The sequence below is a fragment of the Hakea prostrata genome, chromosome 7 (genome assembly GCF_041222555.1).
Source record: "Hakea prostrata isolate BN-2017 chromosome 7, UWA_Hpros_2, whole genome shotgun sequence".
Lineage (NCBI taxonomy): Eukaryota > Viridiplantae > Streptophyta > Magnoliopsida > Proteales > Proteaceae > Hakea > Hakea prostrata.
The window spans coordinates 57,787,962-57,815,390 of record NC_142606.1 but is presented as its reverse complement, the minus strand read 5'-3'; the positions used below and the strand labels follow the sequence as shown (position 1 = coordinate 57,815,390).

At 39.5% G+C, this 27,429-nt stretch overlaps 1 long non-coding RNA gene across 2 annotated transcripts; it reads left to right on the top strand.

The window, feature by feature from the left end:
- On the top strand, positions 1–25,930 carry LOC149011472 (uncharacterized). Of its 2 annotated transcripts, XR_016174536.1 has the most exons (6): positions 1–346; positions 20,355–20,525; positions 24,091–24,171; positions 24,264–24,424; positions 24,527–24,580; positions 25,522–25,930. It is a non-coding gene; the product is annotated as an uncharacterized LOC149011472 (long non-coding RNA). The 2 variants fall into 2 exon arrangements; XR_016174535.1 differs by lacking the exon at positions 24,527–24,580.
- The last annotated feature ends 1,499 nt before the right edge of the window (positions 25,931–27,429 follow it).

The following is a 27,429-nucleotide window of genomic DNA, read 5'->3' as shown; positions in this document are numbered from 1 at the left end:
TTGAAAAGCTCGCAGTTCATTTCAAAATCAAAAGCACCAAACCTAAAAGCTTGAAGAGGAGAAGACGAAGATGAAGTACCTTGAAGCAACAAGCAGCAGCTTCAGTCGCAGATCATTTCCCAGTTTTCGAACGAAGCAGAAAAAGTATAGCTTGTGAAGCAACAAGTAGCAGCTTCAGTCGCAGATCATTTCTCAGTTTTTAATCGAAGCAGAAGAAGTATCTTGAAGCCTAATAGAAGAAGAAGAAGAAGAAAGAAGCCCAAGTTTGAGATAAGGTTCCAACGTTCTACTCTTAAGGTTTTGAAAAAGAAGAAACCCTCAAAATCCCTCAAATTCTTAACCGCTGGTAAGTGATAAACCCACAACAACACTTCCATCTTTCCTCGCGGTTCTTACTTCGTTATTCTTCTCTATCTCTCTTCAGATAATTTGTTCAGTTAAGAGGTAGCATTTCGTCTTAGCCTTCTGGATGTTTGTTTGTTATTGTTCTGCATCACTTTATGTAAAATTTGCTATCTCTGTTCCATCTCACGCTGGTTTTGGAGTTTGGATGAGTTCTGTTCTTAACCATTAGGTATGTGATAATTGTTGCATTCTGTTCATCCAATAATGCATTTTCAATTAGCGTAGTCGCTCTTGTTTTCATCTTTTTCTTTTTCTGGGTTTTGTTTTATGATTGTAGTTTTGATTTTAGGATTAGCAGGTCAGTTGATTGGCGGTATTTTTACATCGTTTTTATTGTTTTTAGGGGATTTGATGTCAGGGAGAAACTGGGTTTGCTTTGGTAGATTGTTGATCTAAGAATTTCCTTGTGAGATTGAAGATGTGTAAATTATATTCTGTTAAAAATCAAGCTTTTTGCTGCTTGGATCTTGAGTTCGCTATACTCTTGCTCTGTTGGTTTTGGTGTACGTGATCCTCTCTGATCTTTGATTCAGTTCTCTGATCAAGTTCTTTGATCTTTGATTCAGTTCTCTGATCAAGTTTCTTTTAGTATTTCTTGTTTTACCTTTTTGTGGGGTTGTGGAGGAGTTTAATTTTGTTGATTCCGTGTACTGCATAAAATTTATGCATTTGGGTATGTGTGGCTTAATGGTTCTCCTTTCAATTGGTAACTCCTGTAGAGAGAATGGTTCGTTTTAATTTTTGCTCACTGCTATTTTGAAGGGTGACCGTGTTTATTGAAGTGTGACCTTGTGTATCTGGGTTTTCATTTGTCTCTTTATTCAAGTGGGTTTAATGGGTGCAATTTCCTTATCTATTTATTGTAATTCTTGAACAAGTTTACCCCTGGCTTAGTTGTTTGATAGGTCTGGTTAGTGGTACATTTCCTTTCTAAAACTATGTGAAGAACACTTGTGCATGAGTAGCATAACAATTTGTTCCTTGGAGACCCAGTCTATTGCAGTTTGTTACAACCTTATTGTAGTCCGAGAAGGTGTTTTGCAGGATTTTAAGAAAAGCTGACCAAAACTTGATGATCACTAATTTCTGTAACATTTTTCTTGTTGTCACTTGCTAAATATGTAGTCTATTGGGTCTTAGGCTTGCTGAATCAGCAGTCTTATCGAGGTTCCTTGTTCTATTCTGTTGGAATTTATTAATATAATTAATAAATTAAATGCCCAAGGGCAAATTTGGAAACTCACTATTAGGGCGGTTACAAAATAGGGTTATATATTTTGGTAATCACCGCATAATTGAGAGTGATTGCATTACGTAAGTTTTCAAGAAACGACATCTCCCATCTCTCTCCCTTTCTCCAAGAAACGCAGGAAGGAGAAACCCTTTGGAGGTTTACTTCCTTTTCTTTAGATCACTATCCCATCCTTTCCACACGGCATTTGGGTTGTGGAAATTATTCCTTTTCCTAGTGATTGTGGAATCTCCCCGGTAAAGCTTTGGTGGTGGAACGAGAACGTGGATCCACATTTACTTCCACTGCGAATACTTCATTATTTAGGAAAGCGAATCCAGGTAAGGATCTTTCCCCTGTCAATTAAATTGAATTGATATATATGCAGTATTACCAACATTGGCATCAGAGCCATTGGTTCCCACGGTTCTTTGTTCCTCCCCATTGTTTAATTTAATTGTATGGATCCAATGGGAGGATCAAGGGTTTAATACGAAACCCATGGGAGAATTGTTAGGGTTTTTGAAAACCCATATGTTTTGGGTTCGGATCCGAATGGGAGGGTCCTTGTAAATCACTTATGATTTTTTTCATGAATTGATAATCCAGGGTTTAATACGAAACCCATGGGAGAATTGTTAAGTTGTTTTTGGAAATCCTTATGTTTTGGGTTTGGATCCGAATGGGAGGATCCTTGTAAATTTCCCTTATGATTTTTTGCATGAATTGATTATCCATATTGATAGGGTTTTTGGAAACCCTTATGTTTTGGGTTCGGATCCAAATGGGAGGATCTTTGTAAATTTCCCTTATGATTTTTTGCATGAATTGATTATCCATGATAATTAATTTTGTTTAAAATTTATTCTTGGATTTTTTTTTGTGTTTTTGGATGATATTTTTTTTTGGGTGAAAAAACGTGTTTTTACCGTTTTTTGAAAAAAAAATTCGTTCATGAAAAAATAAAAAAAAAAATTGTTTTTTTTGTCCAATTTTGAATGTGTTTCTATTTACTGGATATCAATGGCTCACAATCTATGTGATGTTTGAGCATTGAGGGCCTAATGGGGGCCAAGTGGGAGCTAATGAGGTAGAAGTGTTCTGTGTGAATCACCTCATAGTATTAACATGATTGCATGTTTTATTTTAATAAAACTGTTTTTTATCTATGGGTTTATCAATCATGTTTCTTGCACAGAATGAAACTAGTGTATAGTCTATGTGCGTTTGCATGAGAATTTGATTGAATGTTTTTTAGCATCTCTTTTGGTTTAAGTGCTTATCCCATAGGTTGACTATGCTAGTGTGATTTCTTGTTGCATGGGTTGTGTTTTATGCTAGATTTATTGAATTCATTCTTGTATGTAATAAATCCAGAATAAATGACTGCTACAAAGAGCATAGTTGCTGACCTCACTAAAGGAGATAAGCTAAATGAGAGGAATTATGACCTCTGGCACCGAAAGGTGCAATATCTCCTGGAAGAGCAGGATATGCTGGAGACCATAAACCAGACCATGAACCCACCTGAGGAAGGTACCACTGCATAGCATTGCGGGGACCTTAATACCTACAATGCTTGGAAGAGGAAAGATCGGGTAGCCAGGATTACAATCCTGAGCTCCATGAGGGATGACCTGATGCTTCGTTATGAGAAGCATAGGACTGCAAAATCTTTGTGGGAGGCTGTGAAGTTCCAGTATGGAGGGACTTCCACCACAAGAGGCCGCCGACTCGGACTCACCTTTGACGGTTATAAGATGCGTCAGGGTCACACCATGAGGCAGCATATAACCATCATGTCTAACATGATTAGTGAGTTGAGCGCATGTGGGCGCCAGAAGACTGATGAGGAGCAAGTCTCTGCAGTCATCAGGTCATTGCCAAAGACTTGGGAGCATATGAAGATCTTCTTGACTCATGCTGATGAGGTCAAGACTTTTGGTCAAGCTGCCAAGCACCTTAAGCTTGATGAGGATTGGATGTTGGCCGATGCCCCTCAAACTGATGTATTTGCTGCTGAAGCTAGCACTAGTAAGGGTGCAGGCTTCAAGCGCAAGAGAGAGAAAGCTCAACCTCAACAGTCCAAGCAAAGTAACAAGGGTGGCAACAAAAACAAGAGTGGCCCCAAGCGTTCTAGGGGGACTAGTTGTGAAATCTAGCCCAAAGCTAGCCCGGGGCACCCTATTTGTTTTGGGTGAAGAAAGACTTGTTTGATGTTAGACCCTGAAGTTGGACCTTGATTTCAATGTTATTACCTTGAGAGCCTTAGGAAATCATGTCCGATCTTTCCCTTAGTGTAGATAAATGTCCCGAAATGATGGAAGTTGTCCTTGTGGGCCCTCTTTATGGAAGACATGGTGTTTGACCCAAAGTGGGGGAAATAGAGACTTGTGGACCCTTTTGATTAATGATTTGGTGTTGGAGCCCAAGCCCTTGGACATTGTTGATGATGCCCCTCACTTGAGAGCATTGTTAGTGTTAGTTTTGAATCTCCAGCCTGAAGAAGGCAAGCTTATTTGGTGGACATAATGAACTACCACGCTCGATCCGAAAGTATTTCCCGAAACTATACTTCTTGATGGACTTGTAGAAGAAAACCCCACTCAATTTGACCTTGTATAGCCTTCCGAATCCCTATCCGAAGTTGCTGAACTATGTCTGGCCAATCCTGTCTGCGCATCGAAGAAGATTGAATTAGTTGAAGCACCTAATAAACTCCTATGCTCAATCCAAAAGTATTTCTGGAAACTAGACTTCTTGATTGACTTGTAGGAGAAAACCTCACTCAATTTGACCCAATATAGCCATCCGAATCCCTATCCGAAGTTGCTGTTCATGTCTTGGTCGACTGCCTGGTTGAGTGGCCAGTCAACCAGCCAATCGACCAGCAGTAATGGAATTCGAAAATCACAAAAATCTTTACCATTTTGACCCTACCTTTTTGAAACTCGTGAATGAGGGTCTACCCTGATCATTGGCACTCTAGAGAACGAAAAGTGACACTCTCTTGGGCTCCCCTTGGTGTTTGTGAAGATCTTTGACTCCAATCATTAGTTTTCCACCTCAATCATCAACTCAAGGTGTGATTCCTCTTATTGTTCTTCTAATCTACTCAATCTCCTATTAATTACTACTCTTGGGACCATGGCTGAAGTGCTGCAACCTTGCAAACATTTGGCCATGAGCTTCCCTTTCATTTCCATCAATCTCACTTCATTCTTGCTATGATATACTTCCATTATGATTACTTACATTGCAATTCCATGATTCCTTTCATTTCAATCTATTCTTTGACTCAAAACTAATGTGTAGATGTATGCTAGGTCTGATTTACTATGAATTCATGATTCTAAATTAGTTCTTATCATTTCTTTAATTGATTCCCCATCATTCCTTGCAAATACAATCAATTCCAATTCAATTCTTGATATTTAGCATATAGAACATAGGGCTTCAAATTGGGGATTTTCAATTGGACCGTTGGATCGTCATGAAATTTGGTGTGTAGTGTCCTCATATTGTTATAATCATGCTCTACAAGTTTCGTGTCGATCGGAGCACCGGAAGGTCAGTTTTGGACCAAATCTTCAATTCTGCCCATTGTTAACAAGTCTTGGTCGACTGGTCGACTGACAGTCAACCAAGAGATGGTAACATCCCTGTACTTGGCCGAATTGCTTCGTTTGACCTCTGATTCGATTGTTTTCTTCTCTGATGTTACTTGTATGTTGTCTAGGGTACCAACACTGACTTTTGGGCTATTCTAAGTGATCTTTGGGATTAGTTTTCGACTTGATTAAGGTAAGGATGGTTATCTCCATAAACACATAGGCTATGAACTTATGTTTTGGTGTTTATACTTAGTGAACATAGTCTCTTAATTGCTTTTGAATATTATAGGATTGCTATACATGTTTTAGAACTGTAGTAATGCGATTTCATACTCTCTTGTTATAATGAGTTATCATTCTTGTACTTGTACATATGATGAATCAGTTTGATGTTATGATTTAACTTTTATCATTATGATGTATCAAATGTATAAGATATGATGGATTTGGGTATGTGGTTGCCTAGGTATAACTTGGGATAGGGGAGTGTCCTATTGACGCTTCTGTCATTGGGTATCGGAGGGAATAGTATGGGATGTTCTCCGAAGGTGCCCATCGACACTTTCCCGGGTTATTGGATGACATACATAGGATTGTCTAGTTGTTTGGCTAGGATGTCCCTGTCGTATCAGACCCGAATATGAAGGGCATTGAGACCGAACGACCCGTGGTAGGGTATGGCTTGATGGGCGCTCAAGACCGGTAACCACCCCGTGAGAGGACATAAACCATACTGCGGATACCTGAAAGAGGCCATTTATTGGTAGGGTTGCAAATAGCTAGACTTGGGCTCACGGGCGCTCGAGACCGGTAACCAATCCGTGAGAGGACGTGAGAGCTTCCCGTTTACTATTTGTGGATGACCAATAGGGTTGATGAGTCCATAATCCGGGATTACGCTGACTGTAGTGTGAAGGATACCGGAAAGGATCGCCGGGGGCGAGCAATGGACGTATCTCTGACGTGATATGACTGAGTAAACGACTTGCATTGGGCTAGGCTTTACCTTGACATGCACCAATACTTAGACCAAATGGTGATGTGAGAGAGCGGTGACCGAAACCCCAGCCAACGTTGTCCGAAAGGTTTCAGGACCCAATTCCCACCGGCTTGAGTGATTGAGACCTACCCAAAGGAGTATGGTGCTATGACTTAAAGCATGTCTACCCTAAAGACCAGCATTCATAGAGTTAGAACCATACTTGCATCATGTCTTTCATATCATATTGCATCATGTTATGGCTTGTATCATATGGCTTATGTTTTATGGAATGACTGCCTTGCTAAGTTCTTTTGAACTCACTCTTTTTTGCAACATATTTTGTTAGACTTTCCTGCAGGTACTACTACTGTTGATTGTGACGGTCAACACTCTAAAGACCAAGTTGGTGACTCGTACCACACTGGTGGTGGTGAACACGTTGATAAAGATTAGCAGTCCGAGACTGATTTTGTTAGGAGCAGATGCGGCCTGGCTTAGTTTCTTATGATTTTGTTATTTTAGGAAACAATGTATAAGTTAGAAGAAACTGTAATTTAGTTGTTTACCTTTCCTTTCCCTTCTTTTAAGAACTGGTTGTAACCTCCACCTTATCTCGATCTACCTTCCGTTGTTATTGTAGAAAGGGGTTTCCGCCTCATTTCACATTTTGATTAATTATTTTATTAGTATCTTTCCACACTCTGATGCTCTTTGTGATTCTTCTGAGATTCTTCCTTGACTTTTATTATTAAGTTATTTGAAAATTTTGATTTGTTCTTGCTTTTGATTAAATTATTGTGCTAAATGGAGATGATCGTTCCTAAACTTGATCTTTTGGGTTGTGGATCACTCCACCGGGTAATCCAGATAGGGTACCCTTAGGGTGGATGTGACACTAGTGCTGGCAAGAAGAAATCAGCTTTGATTTGCTTCAAGTGCCGAAAGCCTGGTCATTTTGCTCGTGATTGCACTGAGCAAGAAGTATGTATTGTGTGTTATACCTCATCTTGTTATGTAACAAGTTCTACTATGCTTACTGAATTAAATCCTTTGTGGATTGTTGATTCAGGCGCGACAGAACACATAACAAGGGAACGCTCGAGTTTCGTGGAATACCATTGTATTCCAAGAGGAAGCAAAAGAATAACGATGGGGAACAACTCAAGCATGGAGGTTCATGGCATAGGCACATGCAAATTAGTTTTGTGAGGTGGCCAGACGCTGTTACTCCATGATGTGTTGTATGCTCCAGACATTCTGCGAAATCTTGTTTCTGTTATTTATCTTTTAAGACATGGTTTTAGAGTTGTATTTGAAAATAATTCTTTGGTTTTGTATCTAGATGATACAGTTTATGGTTATGGTTTTCTTAATAATGTTTTCATTATATTGGATACAATTGATTATTCATTTAATTCTAGTAGTGCTTTTGTTTGCCAAAATATTGTGTGTATTGATTCTAATTTGTGGCATGCTAGACTAGGACATATTGGCTTAGATAGGATGAACGGGTTGGCAAGAGAAGGTCTCTTAGGCCAAGGTTCACTATCTGATTTGCCAACCTATGAGTCATGTCTAGCAGGAAAAGCAACTAGAAAACCATTTAAAAAGGCTTTGAGAGCCTCTATTCCTTTAGAACTTATCCATTCAGATGTGTGTGGACCCATGAATGTGCATACTAGAAAATGACAGTCTTATTTCATCAAATTCATAGATGACTATACACGGTATGGTCACATTTATTTAATTTCTCATAAGTCAGAAGCTCTGAAATGTTTTAAGAAATTCATGAGCTTAGTTGAGAATCAGTTAGATAAAAGGATTAAAACTCTTAGAACAAATAGAGGTAGAGAGTATCTCTCCGATATGTTCAAAGGGTTATGTGATGAAAAGGGGATATCTAGACAACTTACTATTCTAGGGACTCCACAGCAAAATGGGGTTATTGAGAGGAGGAATAGAACCTTGCTAGACATGGTGAAATCCATGATGGCATAGGCAAATCTACCCATCTCTTATTAGGGAGATGCTTTGCTGACTGCGGCCTATATCCTCAACAGAGTTCCAACCAATTCGGTTCCTTCCACACCATATGAGTTGTGGACCGGAAGGAAGCCAGATTTGAGTTACTTGCGCGCATGGGGATGTGTAGCATATGTTCACTCTACTTCTCACCAATATGGAAAGCTTGGACCCAGAGGAAGAAAGTGTATCTTTGTGAGATATTCTAAACCCTCAAAGGGCCATGTCTTCATTGGACTAGATGAGATTGAGAGGAGAACGGAACTTGAGTCTAGGGATGCAACATTCTTGGAGAATGATTTTCCATCTCTTTCAGGAGTTAACAAAGAATCATCGGAATTCTTTGAAATACAAGATAGTGGTCTTGTCACTCCAGGGATTCAGATTCTGGATAATGAACCTGGGGTTCATCCAAAAGATCCTAGTGGGAGTGGGAGTACATATGTGATAGCTACCTCAGAGGGTGAGCAATCTGACATGCACTTGCGCCATAGTGGGCGCGGGCAAGTTCCTAGTCGACGTCTCGACATAGAGGATGAAGCCTACATGGTAACTCCTGAAGAGATCGACTGTGAGATGACTTCAGTCGATGAGCATGAACCGAAGAGCGTGCAAGAAGCTCTTGTGGGGTCAAGCTCAAAGGAATGGTTGAAAGCAATAGAGGAAGAGTTGGAGTCGATGAAAGTTAATCATGTATGGGACTTGGTTGACTTGCCGCCGGGCCGAAAGGCAATTGGAAACAAGTGGGTTCTCAAGATCAAGAGAAAGGCGGATGGATCTATTGAGAGATACAAGGCTCGTTTAGTGGCTAAGGGCTACACCCAATGAGAAGGCGTTGATTATGAGAAAACTTTTTCCCTTGTGGTTAGGTTTGCCTCAATTCGCCTCATTCTAGCCATTGTTGCTCAGTTGGACTTGGAGCTTTATCAGATGGATGTAAAAAATGCTTTTCTTAATGGAGAACTTGAGGAAGAATCTATATGGATCAACCTCAAGGCTTTGAAGCTAATGGACTTGAGCGCAAAGTGTGCAAGCTTAAGAAGTCCATATACGGCTTAAAGCAAGCATCTAGATAGTGGAATGTGTGCTTCCACCAAGCTATGATGGAAAAAGGGTTTTCCATGCTTGAGGAAGACCACCGTGTTTACACCAAGAGATTTGATGGTAATTATGTCTTCTGACACTGTACGTAGATGACATACTTATGGCTAGCAATAGCAAGGAGCTATTGGAAACCATTAAGAAATGGTTGTCCTTTGTATTTGATATGAAGGACATGGGTGAAGCAAGCTATGTGCTTGGTGTCAAGATTGTCAGAAATAGGCAAAAGAGATTACTGGGTTTATCTCATGAGACCTATATTGACAATGTCTTTACAAGATACCAGATGCACAACTGCAAACCAATTGATACTCCAGTGGAGAAGGGTTTGCATTTGAGCCTTGATATGGGTCCTAAGACTCTAGAGGAGAAAACCAAGAAGGAAAGAGTTCCATATTCCAGTGCAGTGGGTAGCCTTATGTACGCTATGATGTGTACTAGGCCGGATATTTGTTATGCAGTGGGTTTGGTTAGTCGGTACTTGTCACATCCACCTAGCTGGTACCCTATTTGGCATACCCGGGATGTGATCCACAGCCCCGAAGATCCATAGTCCAAGGACCACATCATCCAAATCGACGATAACACAATTATGAACAATCAATATTAAACTAACAATTGATAATAATAGAATTCGGAAATGAGATACCAAAGATAATCAGAGTGCTGAAGTAAATATCTTATCAGATAAGTTAAGAAGGCAGTGGGCGGAATCCACTCCTTCAATCAAGCGGAAAGTGAGGTCAAAACTTGTAAATTACAAATCCCAAGTTATGAAAATAAATTTAAAGTTATTACAATTCTTTCAAGTTTAACTGTCACAAAAGAAGGGGGTGGACAGCTACGCATAAGTCTCCTCCACAATAAATAAATTGTCTTCAAAAGTGAAGACCATAGAGATCCAACATGGCTGCTCCCAAACTATCCAAGGGCTAACCCTGATACCCCGAAGGATCTGCTTCGGTACCGTCACCGAAGTCTTCATTGTAGCTAGCCTCCGGATAGTAGTATGAGGTATTTGGGTCTGCCTCAGGGAACATACCATCAGATTAATCACCTATAGAGTAGTCTAGCAAATATTGCAACAGAAAAGGAATGAGTTCAAAGAACTCAGCAAGGTAGTTATTCCACAACTCATAAGCCACAAGATAATCATAAAATGATGCAGATGATATGAGACATATGATGTGATATGATTCTAACTCTATGTATGCTGGTCATCTAGGGTAGACATGCTTTAAGCCGTAGCACCATAATTCTTTAGGTAGTCTCAGTCACTCAACACCGGGGGAAATTGGGTCTTGCATCCCTCTCGGACAAATCCATGGTTGGGGTTTCGGTCACCACTCTCTCACATCACCATTTGGTCCAAGTATTGGTGCATGTCAAGGTAAAGCCTAGCCCAATGCAAGTCATCTACTTAATCATGTCATGTCAGTTCCAGATACGTCCATTCCTCCCCTCTCGGGATCCTTTCCTGTATCCTTCACTCTAGAGTCACTGATATTACTCACTGGACTCATCAACCCTATTGGTCATCCACAAATAGTAGACGGGGAGCTCTCACGTCCCTCTCATGGATCATTTCACCAGTCTTGAGTGTCCGTGAGCCCAAGTCTAGCCATTTGCAACCCTACCAATAAATGGCCCCTTTCGGGTAACCGCAATGCAATTTATGTCCTCTCACGGGGTGGTACCAGTCTTGAGTGCCCACAAATCTACACTACTACCACGGGTTGTTTGGTCTCAATGCCCTTCTGATTCGGGTCTGATATGATAGGGACATCCTAGCCAAACGCCACTAGACAAGTCCTATGTATGTCATCCAATAACCCGGGAAAGCGTCGATGGACATCTTCGGAGAACATCCCATACTATTCCCTCCGATGTCCAAGGATAGAAGCACCAGTAGGGTACTCCTCAATCCCAAGTTATACTTAAGCAATCACATGCCCAAGTTTATCATATCAATTCACAAGATACAACATCATAGTAAACATTCGATTCATGACATTAACATAATTCATCATATATTGAAATTGATAAACATAATAAGACATTGAAATAAAACTAATTAAACACAAAGCTACTGTTGAAAGACATATGTAACAAGTCTAACATGATAAGAATATGAGATAGAGACTATGTTCATTAGGTTAGGAACACCAAGTCAAAATTTCACATCCTATGTAATTATGTCAATAACTATCCTTACCTTGAATTGGGGAAGATGATGGTCCAAGATCACAAGCAAGTGGCCCAAATAGTCTTAAACCCTAAACAAGCATATATGAAGGGTTAGTGAAGAAATCAGAACAATTGGGGATTGAATGAATCAAAACTAGGCAAAAGTTGCTAACAGCAATTCTGTTGGTCGATACATTGGGTCGATAGTATCGACCAACAAGCATCGACCAAAAGAATCTCGGACAACAAGCTGGCTTTTTGGGTTTTGGCCCAAATTTGGTCTTCCGGGTCTCGGATCGATACGAAACTTGGGGAACAGTCTAAGCACAATATAGAGACACTAATTATCAAGGAATTAACATAATCCAATGGTCCATTTAGAAATCCCCAAATTGGCATATCAAGGTCAAGAGTTGATAATCATGGCATTGGCTACATCTTAATGCAAATTGGGGAAAAACATAGTGGATTAGGTAGGGAATCACTTAGGAGCAAGATTGAAATCATATACAAGGTATAGATTAGGTTAATCATAGGCTTCATCTCAGTTTTGGTAAATAAAGCAAGTTGGTGAGCAATAAATCATGGAAATGCATAGTTAATGATCATGAAGTAAATAAATCATAGCAATATCGGGGAAAACATCGATGTATAAGGTATAGAAGACTCATGGCAAGGTGTTTACAAGGTTGCAACACCTTGGCTATGGTCCCAACAGTAAAATAAGAGAAAAGATGAGTGAGAAAGTGACTAGGAGAGAGAGTCATACCTTGAGAGTAGAGCAAGAGAGTGGAAGTGAGTGGTTGGCAATGATTAATGGGGAAGATGCTTCACCATTACCAAGGAGGAGTTCTTGAGAGGCCTTTCCACATTCTCAGATGTTGCAATCGTTGGAATAGGGCTTCAGTCTTGAGGAATAAATAAATAGAGTGAAGAATATTCCAGAGAATCTTTAAACCTGGGTTCAGCAACACTGTTGGTCGATACATTGGGTCGATAGTATCGACCAATTCATGTTTTTGCAGAATTTTTCAGAATAGTTCAGCAACTTTAGGTGTGGACTTGGAGGGCTATACAAGGTCAAATTGCATGGGGATTTCTCCTACAGTTCACTCAAGAGGTCTAGTTTTAGGGAGTACCTTCAGATTGTGCACAGGAGTCCGTTTGATATTTCAACTGTCTCACTCTTCATCATTGCGCAGATTCTAACTTAACACTGATAATGTGCTTAAGGAAGGAGCAGCATCATCAATGTCCATAGACTAGAGTTCTGACACCACGTCATCAACTAGTAGGGCCCATAAGTCCCTTCTATCACCACTTCGGGTCTTCGGACCTACAAACACAACAATGTCCGGGTCGGGTCAAGGTTAGGTAAAAGCTGGATTTTACAGTACCAATCAAACCCAGGCATATAGCATTGGAAAGCAGTCAAGACGATATTGAGATATCTCAGAGGAATGAGTAACTACATGTTGTGTTACAAAGGATTGGATTTGCGCTTAGTTGGCTATAGTGATGCCGACTGGGCTGGAGACATTGATGAGCGCAAATCAACCTCTGGATATGCTTTCTTGCTGAATGGCGGGGCCATTTCGTGGTGTAGCAAGAAGCAGACTTGTATATCCCTCTCGACCATGGAAGCAGAGTATGTGGCATGCTTAGCTGCTGTTCAAGAGGCTGTTTGGTTGAGGAGATTCCTTCGACAAACTGGGATTGTGATGACATCCAAAGAGGCTGCCTTTGTCTACTGTGATAGTACAGCAGCTCTAGTTATGTCAAGGACCCTAAGTATCATGGGAAGACCAAATATATATAGTTGAGATTTCACTTTGTTAGAGACATTACATCAAGGAAGAATGTTGTACTTAAGCACATATCTATTAGTCAGATGGTAGCTGACCCTCTTACCAAACCTAAGCCAATGATGTTTTTATTTCTCATGTAAAATCCTTGGGCTTGCGTAGATTGTGACTTACTTTTGTACTGATACTTTCTTATTAATGAGTAATATGAGTTTATTCCAGCATTTCATTTATTCACTTTCTATGTGATTGTGTTTTTCTAGCATAAAACAAGATATGTCAATAGGCAAGAGAATGGCTCACTCACACGAGCATTCGCCTGTGGTGCCTTGGAGGCGAGCAGAGATGAGATGGATTGTGAATGACTTTGTGTAGGTCAATTCATAATCATGATGTCGCCTTGATTTGGAATCAAGATGAGTTTCTCTATTGTGAAGAGAATCGACATGAATGTTCCCACTATTCATGTTGCCTATAGGAGCCAGGTGCGAGTACTTTATGTGGCGCCAGGGTGGCGACAATAAAGAAACTCGGGTTAGGCGCAAGAGGGTTGCGACTAGACCAAGACCTGTATGGTGTTGAGATGGACATACGTTCTATTGTATATAGAATGCTCCCATAGCACGTATATCATACTATGTATGCTTAGCTATCATTGGAAATGAGAGGATGGATCCCTACTCCTCTCATTGTGTGAGTTTTGGACCTTATGGTCCATTAGTGTTCTTAGTGATTTTCGACGACATCATGAAACGAAGGGTTGATGTGGCTACTTTGGGGTGTTACCTATGGTCATGATAGATTTGACCTAAAGGGGCACTACCGGGAAAGGAGTCAATCCTAAGTGTAGTGATGGTCTGGGGCGAAATGAAAGGTTTGATTCAACTGCACCCTAAAAGTGTTGGCTGGCGCCAACTGTATGTGTTACAATAGTGAACATTTTAAGGACAAGAAGGTGATCTCTCAGAGGGATCGAGATACCTTTAGTCTGGTGAGTTTGAATAAACCTAGGACAATGTGTTATACTAATGCTTATTTGATATGTTTCTTTGAGTGGTGTGCCATTCTGGCCTTCTGGGAAGGTTTCTAGTTTGGGGCTCACGCGTGCATGTATATCACCGGTCGCACAACCCATTTTTCCAGTATGACTTGTGGATATTAGTGTCTGGGACATAGGTGATCTATGTATCTGGGATACATAGTGAAGAGATCAATATATATATATATATATATATATATATATATATATATATATATATATATATATATATATATATATATATGTATATCTAGTATATACATGTGTGTCTGGGACACATTAAAAGATTAACACTTGCCCTTGTACAAGTGGGAGCTGTTGGAATTTATTAATATAATTAATAAATTAAATGCCCAAGGGAAAATTTGGAAACTCACTATTAGGGCGGTTACAAAATAGGGTTATATATTTTGGTAACCACCGCATAATAGAGAGTGATTGCATTACGTAAGTTTTCAAGAAACGGCGACTCCCATCTCTCTCCCTTTCTCCAAGAAATGCAGGAAGGAGAAACCCTTTGGAGGTTTACTTCCTTTTCTTTAGATCACTATCCCATCCTTTCCACACGACATTTGGGTTGTGGAAATTATTCTTTTTCCTAGTGATTGTGGAATCTCCCCAGTACAGCTTTGGTGGTGGAATGAGAACGTGGATCCAGATTTACTTCCGCTGCGAATACTTCATTATTTAGGAAAGCGAATCCAGGTAAGGATCTTTCCTCTGAAAATTAAATTGAATTGATATATATGCAGTATTACCAACAATTCATGAGTATCGTGTTAATTGTAATTTCATTGAAATCCTGTATCACAAAGAATTAGCTGGTTTTTTTTGTCCAAGTTTTTAAGCAAATTTAGGAAGTCTCTGCACTCGCCAATTCTTGCCCATTCTCTCCAAAGAATAATGAGGATGGATGTTGTTGTAGACTTCTAGTACTAGAGATATGATCGTCAATTAATTTTGAATGTAATATGTGACAATTCTAGAGAAAACAATTTACTCTGTGCAACTAAGGTCTTGTTCATTTTGAACAACTAATATTTGGACTGAATCTTTTCATGCTTAGAATGCTTGTCTTCTCTCTTTAATGTTGTCTCATCCTTAGAATTTTATTTGTTTTGTTATACTTTAGTTTCATTGTCATAATATGTTGTTTAGCTAATATGTTTTGTGATCTATGCAACAATTACAATTATCTACTAGCATGGCTCCAAAAGCTGCCCAGGAAAAGGGAAAGGCAAAGGCAAAGGCTAAGGGAAAGGGAAAGATAAAACAAGTTGTAGAAGATGAGTGCTCATGGTTTAGAGATGCTGTGAAACCCAGCCCTAACCTTGACCTGGAAAAACCCTGTTGTTTGTAGGACCGACAACTCGAAGTAAAGCAAGAAGTCAGCTTTGGGCCATCCCAGTGGAGGACTTGGTGTCTAGCTTTGAATCCATGAGTGTTGATAACAATGTGCTATTTATGGAAACTGAATCTTGATGAAGATCGGATTAGTTGATGGACTTGGAGTGTTCTCTATCATGGTTTGAAGGCATTTCTACCTATTAGGTAAGTCACTTGGTGCGTGTGCAAAACCCCTTTATGTTTGGATTTGTTCTGAGCCTTCAATTCCTTGTTTTGAACTTGCTGAACTAATTGGTCGACTCATTGGTCGACTTGGACCATCGACCAATCCACTCGACCAATGGGTTCTGTCTTTGGTAATTAGGTCTTGCTTGCTTTATTTAAGTCCAATCGATTTTTTGCCTCCAAACTCTTTGGAATGAACCAAAGACCTCTGCAAGTCATCTCCCTTGCACTCTTGGTGTTTATCTTGGCGGATCTTCGTCAAAACTCGTGTTCTTATACAAAAAGGTATGTTTACACTCTCTTCTTCTTCTTCATCATTGTTTTCTTTCCTTTTTGAGTTGAGACAGAAGAGGAGATGCTGCATTCTCTGTTGCAAACATCTCTGAACTTATCTCTCATGATCTTCCTAAGGATTAATGGCTAAAGCAATGTCCGTAATCATGATCATTGCAAGCTTTTGAAGGAATCATGTTCTAAATCATGATCTTGTCTTCGTTTGTCTTCGATTTAAATTCTGATCTTCTTAGATCTATTTTACCGACCATATTAGTAGTCAATCGCTGTGTTTTCCTTACATGATCCATGATCTATCAATCTCTAGTTGTTTCTCCTCTATCATACCATGCTTTCTTCAAGTATCATGACTGATACATCTATGGTAAGTTTTGTTTCCTTATTTAGATTCAGGTTCTTAGATCTATTTCTTGAAGACCTATGTATGCCTTCTATGATATCTTTATCAAAATCAATGATTCATTCTCCTATTGTTCGTGTCTATGATTTGTATTTTTAATTCTTCAAGAACCATGATTAATCTAATTATGGTAACTTTTATTTCCTAATTTGTAACTCTAAAACTTGATTCGATTGATGTTTTGAAGTCCTCTTTATGTTAGGATACTACCAATGTAGTTTACCCCTTGTTTAGTACTCTTTTGAACCACCAAATTCGGTTCTTTATTCTTAAAACTCTGATTTTGTAGGTCACTGTCTCTGTTGGTCGACTGATTGGTCGACTAGGACAAGAGACCAATCCAATCGACCAATGAGTACAGCAATTCCAGATTTGGTCTGTTTGGATGTTTTGATATCTTTTCTTTTAGGGATCTTTCCTAATATGTTGTATACACTTGTCTAGGACCTTCTTCTCAAGTTTGTCAAGGTCTTACTTGAATTCTTAAGATTCCTTTGCAAGTTATAAAAGGTAAGGATGGTTACTTCCTTAACAACATAAATTATATATCTTAGTTTCTATATTTGAATCTTGTTAGTTTATTTCCTTAATTAGATTCTTACAATGTTATACTACTGTTGTACTGTCTTGATATCAGTAGCATTACTTGTTTATATTAAATAGACTGATGTATGATTTACTTACCAGTTTTATACAAGTTGAATGTTATTGTTGATTTCTTTCCATATATGAAGTTACCATATATGTGAGGTTATGGATTGATGTTTGTGTATGCTTAAGTATGGTTTGGAAAGGGGAGGTGTCCTCTTTGACACTTCTGTCCTAGGACTACTACGGGAATATTATGGGATGTTTCCGGAGATGCCCTTTGGACACCTTCCTAAACTGTTGGATGACATATTTAGGACCGTTTAGTAGTGTTTGGCTAGGATGTCCCGTTATGTCAGACTCTAATCGGAGGGGTATTGAGACCGAACGACCCGTGGTAGCAATGGGGATTCATGGGCACTCAAGACCGGTAACCAACCCGTGAGAGGACAGGAATCATATTGTGGGAACCATTTATCGGTAGGGTTGCATATGGTTAGACTTGGGCTCACGGGCACTTAAGACCGGTAACCAACCTGTGAGAGGACGTGAGAGCTTCCCGTTTACCATATGTGGATAACCAATAGGGTTGATGAGTCCGTAGTCAGGGACTATGAGGACTCTAGTGTGAAGGGTACCGGAAAGGATCGCCAGGGGTGAGGAATGGACGTATCTGGATCTGACTTGATATAACTAAGTAGCCTGACATGCGCCAGTACATAGACCAATGGTGATGTGAGAGAGCGGTGACCTATACCCCCAGCCATGGAATGTCCCGAGGGATGCCGGACCCACTACCAAAAGGCGTTGTGTGATGAGACCTTCCCAAAGAAGTATGGTGCTATGACTTAAAGCATGTCTGCCAATAGAGACCAGCATACATAGAGTTAGATTCATACATTCATTGTTTGTCTCATACCATATTGCATTTATGTTTGCTTTGAAATCCTGCCATTTATGTTATTACGGTTTAACTGCCTTACTGAGTTTCTTTGAAACTCATTCCTTTTGTACAATGTTTTGTTAGATTATTCTACAGGGTTCGAGTATCATGACTGCTCGTATGAAGAAGCACAAGGAGAAGAGGCATATCTCCAGGAAGGTGATTGCGGTTACGATAATTACACTGAAGATTCCGCGGGTGGTTATGCTCCGTACGATGCTTAGTCCGACCATAGAATGGAAGTGCCCTTGTGCCATTTATGAGATTTATACTTATAGAGACGTTGTCTATAAGATTGAGAACAATTTAGTTACCTATTGTACCTGCTATTGGGATTAGATTTTTTCTTGTTCCTTTTCTTTTAGAACTACTTTTCCGCTGGTTGTAGAGTGGGATTCCGCCTCACTTTACTTCTTGATTTAGACATTCTGATTATCTTTCGTACTCTGATCATATACATGGTGTATTCTTTCCTTATTTGGATCTTTGGTTTATCTGTTGCACATCGATTATTATTGTTCATGATTATGTTATTGTATATGTGGGAGGTTGATTACTTGATACCTGATCTTCGGGCTGTGGATCACACTCTCGGGTATGCCTGTTAGGGTACCGGCTGGGAGGATGTGAAAGATGCCCAATGAGTTTATAAATGGATAAAGAACCAAGCTATAGAAGAAGGAAGGGATGTAGACATTCCTTCCTTCGAGGGTTTAGGTGTATCACCAAGATTCAGAGAGATTGGGTGGGAGAGCATACTTGAGTTAAATACCAACTGTTATGAGCACCTAGTCAAGGTTTTTTATTCAAATATGTGTTTCTGAGAGAAGGAGGAAACCTTTGCAGCCATCTCCAAACTTAAAGGGGTCAAAATTGTGTTCGATATTCCTATCCTAGGTCAGATTCTTCAACTCTCAAGTGCAGGACATTGTGTTTTCTGGGAGCCTAGGAAGAAGTTTAAGCAGTTGATTGATGTGGATGCGACATACAGGGATATAATGGTAAAATATACGGGTGACACCAGCCACATCAAGCTCAAGCAGCTGAAACTGTTCCCCGCGCCATTGCATACATTGTGCAACGCAATATTGTCCCTCGCAGTGGTCACCGTGAAAGCCTGACTTCATTTGAAGCTTACGTGACCTATTGTGTTCATACAAGGACGCCTCTGAACCTACCTTACATCATTCTTAGAATGATGCAGTATGCAAAAATGGTACACAATCGTGTTCTCTTGTACGGTAAACTCCTAACACGCATCGTTACTTCTTTTGGAGTTGATCTTATAGGGGAGGATTGTTCAGCCGGGAAGAAGAAAAAGAAGAATGTTGCTAAAATTTCTGGCACTAATTTTCGTTGTGGAGAAGAAGTGGCAGATGTAGGAGCAGAGGCTGCAGATGTAGGAGCACAGGCTGCTGAAAATGTTGACTCATACATTACTCAAGCTCAATTTGTGGGTTTTCAACAGCAGGTCAGTGAAAGATTGTCAAAAATTGATGGAAAAATTGCACGAAACAGGAGTGATGTGCGGTATATGTGTCAACGGTTAGACCAAATTGCTGATAAGTTGCAGCTTTCAGAGCTTTCGGAGCACTCAAACTCTTCAACAGATTCTAAGAGAACTGCAGCAAATTCTGAGTAGCTTGAGGATGTTGTTATTTGTTAAATGTTATGTGAATGTTATCTAGAGGGGATTTGAACAATTGGGTGAACAATGTGTATTTAAGGGGATTTGAACAATTTGGTGAACAATTTCTATGTTTTTTTAATCTTTTTTTATTTGACTATGTATGTGTGAAATAGATTTAGAATATCAGCAATTGGTTTTCTTTGGTGAACAATTTCTATGTGACAAGTTACTTGGATAATTTGTTGGATTTCATTACATATTCAGGAATGCTGCTTCAGAATGCTGTAACTGAAGCAGCAAAAGTAGAATTGATTTCACTTCACCCTGTGATCGTCATATTGTGCTTGCTTTCCAAGTAATGGGTTCTTCACACCCCCCTCCCCCTCCCTTTTTCTTTTCTCTTTTTTTGCCCCCTGTTTTATTGGATTAACTAAGATGATATTGAATAGCTGTTGAAATATATGATCTTCAACTTCTCTTTCACTAATCTCTCCGTGGCTGTTTAGTTTTCTGACATCTATATATGTCTTTGGTTTGGCAGACAAAGAAAATTCACCCAGGACGATAAGTGATCTGAAGCTCATAAATGCATGTAAGATACTGGAAAACATCGGGACCCTTTCATAGTGCAGAGTACCAATTGGAGAAATTTCGGGTGGAGTAATCACGATGCATGTTGTTGTTCGTCCTCCATTAGCTGACAAGAATGGTGGTAACTTCACAAAACACATTATCTTTGATTTTGACATAGTGTGATCTATAGTGCCATCTGATCTACCTTGTGGTCTGTGAGGTCTCTGTGAATTGAATTCTATAAGCATAGCTACTAATCTCAATAAGTGCATTAATAATTACTTCTTTTGGACTTAAATTGATTTTTTTTTCATTTCCAGGTAGCCATAGGTGATTGAAATATATACCAACTGAAACTCTTCTTGCTTTGATAGTGACTGAAATAAATTCATGAATACAGTTCTTTAGCAACTGAAAGTGGATAGTAAACTAACATGATTTTCTGTACAGGCAAAGACAGTTGATCAAAGAAAGCTAGGTCAACTGATCTTTGTGCCATTAAAAGTGAGATAACTGGTCAACCGAAGAAAAATTATTTATACTGGACAAATTGGGAAAGTAAAGTAAATTACTACATGAACTATTTTCTGTGCTTGTATAAGGCTTTCAGAAAGTCGACCGAAATCTGCTGATGACTCCTGCAGATGAGGTAAGAGACCTAAATATTTTTCAGGTGCGGTTCTTGCCAAATCTGATTATACTATTCTAGCCTTTCTCCTGTCCCTACCATGATCAGACTCTAGTGCAGGTTCGCTAGGTGTAACCCTAGTCGTCACACAAGAAATGTTTCATGAGTAGAAGGGATTAAGGGCATGCACAATAAGGGTTGCAGGATCTTGTGATATTCATTGTAATCCTGCAAGCCTTGCGCCACTTATGACAATAAGTACTTTTATTTCCCTGTTCCAGAATTATCTGATACTGTACCTGTTTTCCAATATCTGTTCATATCCTTCTAGTCTTTCTCTCCTTACCCCTTTCTCAATTAATAAAGTTTTTTTGGGGCTTCCTAGGTCTAGACAATATTCAGGATAAAAAATAATAGTGTTGTGGGGAACTAAGGTCCCGAGTCCCCCCCCCCTTGGGAGAGATACACCTCCGTCGGGCTGGTGCATTTCTTCCCTCATAAAGGGTCCCGAGTGCCTCACTTGGGATAGATGCACCCCTTTGGGTTGTCTGATCTCTTCCTTGGAGAAGGGTCCCAAGTGCCTCATTTGGGACAGATGTGCCAGTTTGGGTTGTCTGATCTCTTCCTTGGAGAAGGGTCCCGAGTGCTTCATTCGGGACAGATGTGCCAATTTGGGTTGTCTGATCTCTTCTTTGGAGAAAGGTCTCGAATGCCTCACTCGGGAAGAGTATATATCCAACTCAAGCATTTCTCAGAAGACTCTCTTGACCAAGTCAAGAAGAGTTAGTTACACATAAACACTCAGCATATCTATTCCAAGAATTGGTGAGGTGAGTCAGCATAACGGCACTATCAGGTGCGACAAAGAAGGAGCCGTTATTCCACTACTCCACTCACTCCTCAACTATCGATCCGAAGCTTAAGGAATCGCCGCCTCCAGGTAACCTCTATATAAACCCACCTCCTACATGGAGAAAGGTACGAGAACTTTCATCTGAGTACTTACTCATTACGTTCTTGAGAACTCTCTCAAGAACCATTATTGTTGCCTAGGTTGACTTGAGCATCGGAGGCAGTTCCCCAGCCAAAACTAGGCCGGACCGTTCTTGCTTTCTTTGTGTGTGCAGGCATCCCAGTTATTCCAACTTGGCTGGAGAGCTCTTAAGGTGATCATCTCAATATCCGGCCCTCGAAGAAGTTCTAGACGCAACAAATAGTATCAATAAGACTTGGAGAAATACTCCAGTTGAAGAACAAGGTTCATAATTTATTTTTGGAGGTGTTTCATTGTGAGATGAGTTCAAAGTAAATGTCATAGGACTAGTGAACAACCTGAATGGTGTTCCAGTTGTGAAGAAAGCTCATGTGGTTAACTCTCCTCCCTAATCGATAAACTTGTACAGTGTTTTCTTTTTGTCAATAGGATTTTAAGGAGTATAATTGGAATGCTTCCTTCCTGGCATATCCCTATCATTTGGGAGTTGAAAGAATGAAAGATTGTAATGATAATTTTTTTTTGGGGGTGGGGTGGGGTGTAATTCCCATTGTGAATCCTTACAGGTCAAGTTTTTATTAAAGTTCAATTGAATTTGTGTCTCCTTCATTGACATCTAGTACACTTGAAGATAATCTTGATAGCTTATGGTTGTTCTCTACTAAGTAACCCTATCTTTACTGCTCATCAGATAGAAACCCCTCGCCATTATCTGTCTGTCGGAATTTGTCATTAATGTCCCTGTATTCTGCCACATATAGGTAGTTTTAATCTGCTTGAGGTATTAGGATAAGCAGCGTGGTTCCCTTTTGAATGGTATTGAACTGTTAGTATCCGAAGATCGTAATGATGATGGTCTGTTATTTTATTTTTACCACACGAGTATCTCTTAGGCCTCCACCACTGTCTGCCACATATAATAGTGTAAGGTTCCCAGTGCATGAATATCCTTTCACCATATCAAATAACTGAAAAACACTTGATCATATGGAAATCCTTCATCATCCAAACCATGTAGGCTGCAACATTTCCTTGGGGCATGTCTCATCCCTACTGCATTCCCTAGAAAAATTTCTAGGAACCCCAAAAAAGAAAAATTGTAGTTAGACATCTATATTGATGTGCAAATAAATGGTACGAGGCTAGATGCAGAATGCTAGTTAGTCTTCTATACTAACATAGTGTCTCCTTTGGCACAGAAAAACAGCTGGTTGACTCCACAAAGAAGAATAGATGTTCCTGCTCAATCCTCTGACTCAAAATGCTAAGGACGACAGTTCATCACAGACTCGCGGTTGTCGTGTGTCTTAGATCATATGGGTCGCTGAGAAGCTGAGCAGGTTATGTAGTTAAGTTATGTAGATAGTCTCAGGCCATTGGCAGAAGAAGCTCAAAGCCCTCACTTGTTGTGTAGCATAATCTTTGCTTGTGTAGTTTCTTGTTTCTTACCAAAATTGGAATAAATACAAATCATACCCTAGTATAATATATATGGTATGAATGCTTTAATTTGTATGCTTTTAATTTCCCATCCAACCAAATATAGTAAATGGAAAGTGACTATCGTTTCTGGAAAATAAGAAACTAAGATCTCAAACATACAAAAATTTTGAAGCTACACAAACATTGCAACTAAGGAGCTCTTCTGTTGCCAAAGAAAGCTGATGACGAAGCAGTAGTGGTGCTTGGGTGAACCTTCTTCCTCCCACCAAGGAAACTGCATAGATGGAATTTCTTCTCCAGTGTGTCTCCACAACCATTGTAATCCCTTCCTTGGCCTGTCTTCATCTTCTCCTTGTGGAGCTTACGCATCACGTACCTCAGCCATATGAACTCCAACACAGGACATTCTCATAGCCGTGCAGTGGGAGGGTTTCACTTGGAACTCTACTGTCAGGAGCTGAGGATTGAGGAGGAGCTAATTTATATCCATCTTCTTACAAAGGCCCTTTTCAATAACCTCAGTTTTTTCTTGTATGGATATATTTGAATTGAATCTAGATATTGGATTGGAAATTAAAGCTACTTCTAATGTCTGTTTCTCAAGTCTGGTGTCTCTTACTAGAAGTTGCTGGATTTCAGGTTGCCACATTACTAGAAGTTTTACCAAATCGTTTGACAGCTGATGTACTAGAGCAACTTCATCTCAGTAAACAAACCTTGGTATGATATATTTATTCTTTTTGAAAGACCTATTTGCTTTTAAAATTCTTAGTTTTGAGTAGATTGGATCTTGTTTCTTTTTTTTTTCGAAGGTTGAATTGGGTTCACAGGATGGAGCTTTGAGACAGATGTTGCTTGATTTTCTAGAAGATTCGGATGAAATACGTTTGTATCATGGGAAGAAGCTGCTCTCTTAGGAAAGGAAATGGTGATATTGAGTGCTCTGTTCCTATAGACAAGGAGATTGCTGAAGGTATCTCAAGAACTTATGGTTTCCCTGTCCTTTGTTTGTGACCGTTAGGATCAATTGGTTAAATAATCCAGTTTTTAATGGTATAGTTCTTTTCCCCGCTAGACTTGCAGAAGAAGAGGAAGAGATTGAAATGCTTTTGGAAAATTATCTTCAAAGGTTATGTCTAGAACCAATTAAAATTTGTATTTCCAAATATTGTAAGGAATGGGTGGTTGCTTCCATGATCTGTGAGTTTGACTTTCATTCTATTTCCTAAAGAATACTGTTACATGTAGGTCCTACATTGGCTGTAAGTGGGACCCCCATTTCCTTCATATACCTGGTAGTACCTCCACTTTGTGGTCTCATCTTTTGAAATGGAAATATAATATGATTTCGGAGTAGGTCCTTATCCAATAATGGGTCACAATGCTCGCCTCTGTGTGTCCCCTCCCTTTGTTCATATGTAGAGTGCTTAAAACCCCTCTGCATGTGAGGGGGGGGGGGGGTGTTAGTTCTTACTTCCCATTCACATACCTAGTAGTACACCCGCTTGACATACGTTATGTACTTTTGGCAGCCATTCTTTGCATTCGTTTTTCTTGCATTCGTTATTCACTTTGTGCTCAGAAGTGAATGTTTTTGGTTAACATGCTTTGTTTGTTTTGTAACTTGAAATTTTTGTGGCTTCTCAAATGTGGTAGTTGGAATAACTAATAATTGTATGTAAAGGGAAGTATGCCAGTGGGTAATAATATGTAAACTACTTGAATTATATTTAAATTATTTCAAGAAGTACACCTTTGGCATCCTTTTTCTTTAGGGAAGGGGAACACGTAGAAATGTTGCATACTAAATATTTATATAACAGAGACACCAATGGATGCAAGAGATGATAAATTAATGTGTTTAGCTCAAAAAGGTATGTTATCTCTTCATTCATTGCAAGGTTAAGAAGAAGCTATATGAGGATAGTTCCTTAGGAGTTTTTCTATGTCATGGTTGAGAAAGGTGATGTTGTCACCAAGTACAATTGCATGCGCGTCACACCGTTCTCTTGTACAGCATGAGTGGATTTAATTTCCAATCGTAACTGTCCTGTCTTTTTCCTGGTGCAGGCATTGTCAAGATTGGGTCATATGGCGTACGATGTTGTTGGAGCTCAAATTCTTCAAACTGGAATCCAAACTTCCAAGGCAAACCTAATTGCGACGATAGAGATTTCAGTGGCAAGCCTTGCAGAGTTTGTAATGTTGGGAGTAGCAATAATTGCAAATGATTTTTCACATTTTTGGTTTCTAGCGATGCTCTCCTTATCATCAGTGGTTGGGGCAGCATGGCTATTTTGCCGATGGTTATTGAATCCAAAAGATGATCAGAGAAGGTTGTTCTCCTTTGATCCTCAAATTTGATGTTTGTGTAAATACACTTTGTTTACCTTTTCACTGTGAAGGTAGAACTTGATCTTGTAAGATGCTTAATTCGATTTGGATCCTAGTTGTCACCTGAGAATAATCTAAACATTTGTTTGACTCAATCTTCTTACTTTTTTTCCTTTTACTTTTTTCTATCTCTCAATCTTGTATTTTCAGTGAGACAAAGGGGGGGGGGGGGTTTAATCAAACATTCATTAAATAAAGGCTTAGATAACTTCAATGCAACTTACTTGGTTTTAATTGTAACTCAGATGGCCCTCCCATCAAGGAAGTAAATGGTCACATATTTTCATTACAAATTTAATCAAATTTTATTTAAATATAGGTTCAGATAACTTCAAGACAAGTTTAATTGTCACATTAAGATTACAAATTATATTTGATATGACAAACGGATGCCCACATTAGCTAATGTACTTTTGTTCGATATTGATTTCAGTTGCTGCTACTCATCATTGGCTGCTCTATGACATGGAAGTTAATGATCTCCATGAGGGGTTTATATGGATGAAAATCTTAGGTCTAGGTTCCCCACACAGAATGGTTTATATGGTTGGGTTTAGTTTACATAACCAAGTATGAAATCCCACAAAACTAACATTTCAGATGTTTGGGCTCAGTTGTACATGAGAAAGGTGATGTAGAGGAAGATGTTGTCTAGAGGATGAGAATACAATGTACCAAGTGAGAGATGCCTTCTATGTTCTATGTGATCCACATATCCTATAAATCTTAAAAGAAAATATTAGAAAGTTGGGTTATGAACGGCCATGTTGTTTGGTGGCAGTTAAAGCACCAAACTTGTGAATCACACGTAAATATTTGAACATCTTAAAGACTTGGTTTGAAAATATAGTTTAAATTTAACCTGTCTTTTAACCAAGTTAGTAAAGCCGTCGATGGGCGTACAAGAGGGAATTCACGAAGCGATGTGTGAAACCCAGCTCTAACCTGACCCTGACCTTGACCCGGTGACCCGGTTGTTTTTATTTCCGAAGACCCGGAGAAAAGGAAGAAGCCAACTATGGGCCATCTCAGTAGAGGACATGGTGTTTGCCTCTGAACCCATGGATGTTGATGATGGAGTTCCATACTTGGATGTCTGTACAGATTTGGAAAGGAAGCTGCAGCTGTCTGAAGATGAGATTGGTTGAAGGACTTGGAGTATTATCTGACTTGTTTTGAAGGTATTTCTATACACTTGACATGTCACTTGATGTGTGTGCAAAAGCCCATAAGGTTTAAAGCCCATTTGATCCTTCAATTTCCTTTCTTGGCCTTACTGTCTGCCTTGGTCGACTGATTGGTCGAGCGCACCACTCGACCAAAGGAGTGTGAAATCCGAGAATTTGTAATTTTAGTGTTTTTCACTTTTATTTAAACCCTACTTCGTGTTTCTTTGTTACGGCTGCCTCCTAAATACTTTTTGAACGTGAGAACACCTCTCCGAAACTCTCTCTGGTGATTTCGAAGACTCCTCTACAGATCTGAAGCCTCTCATCGCTGTTCTGACAATTCAAGGTTAGTAATCGCTTCAACATTACGAATTCTTTTCTTCGATCTTATTCTTGATTGAGATCAGGAAGAAGA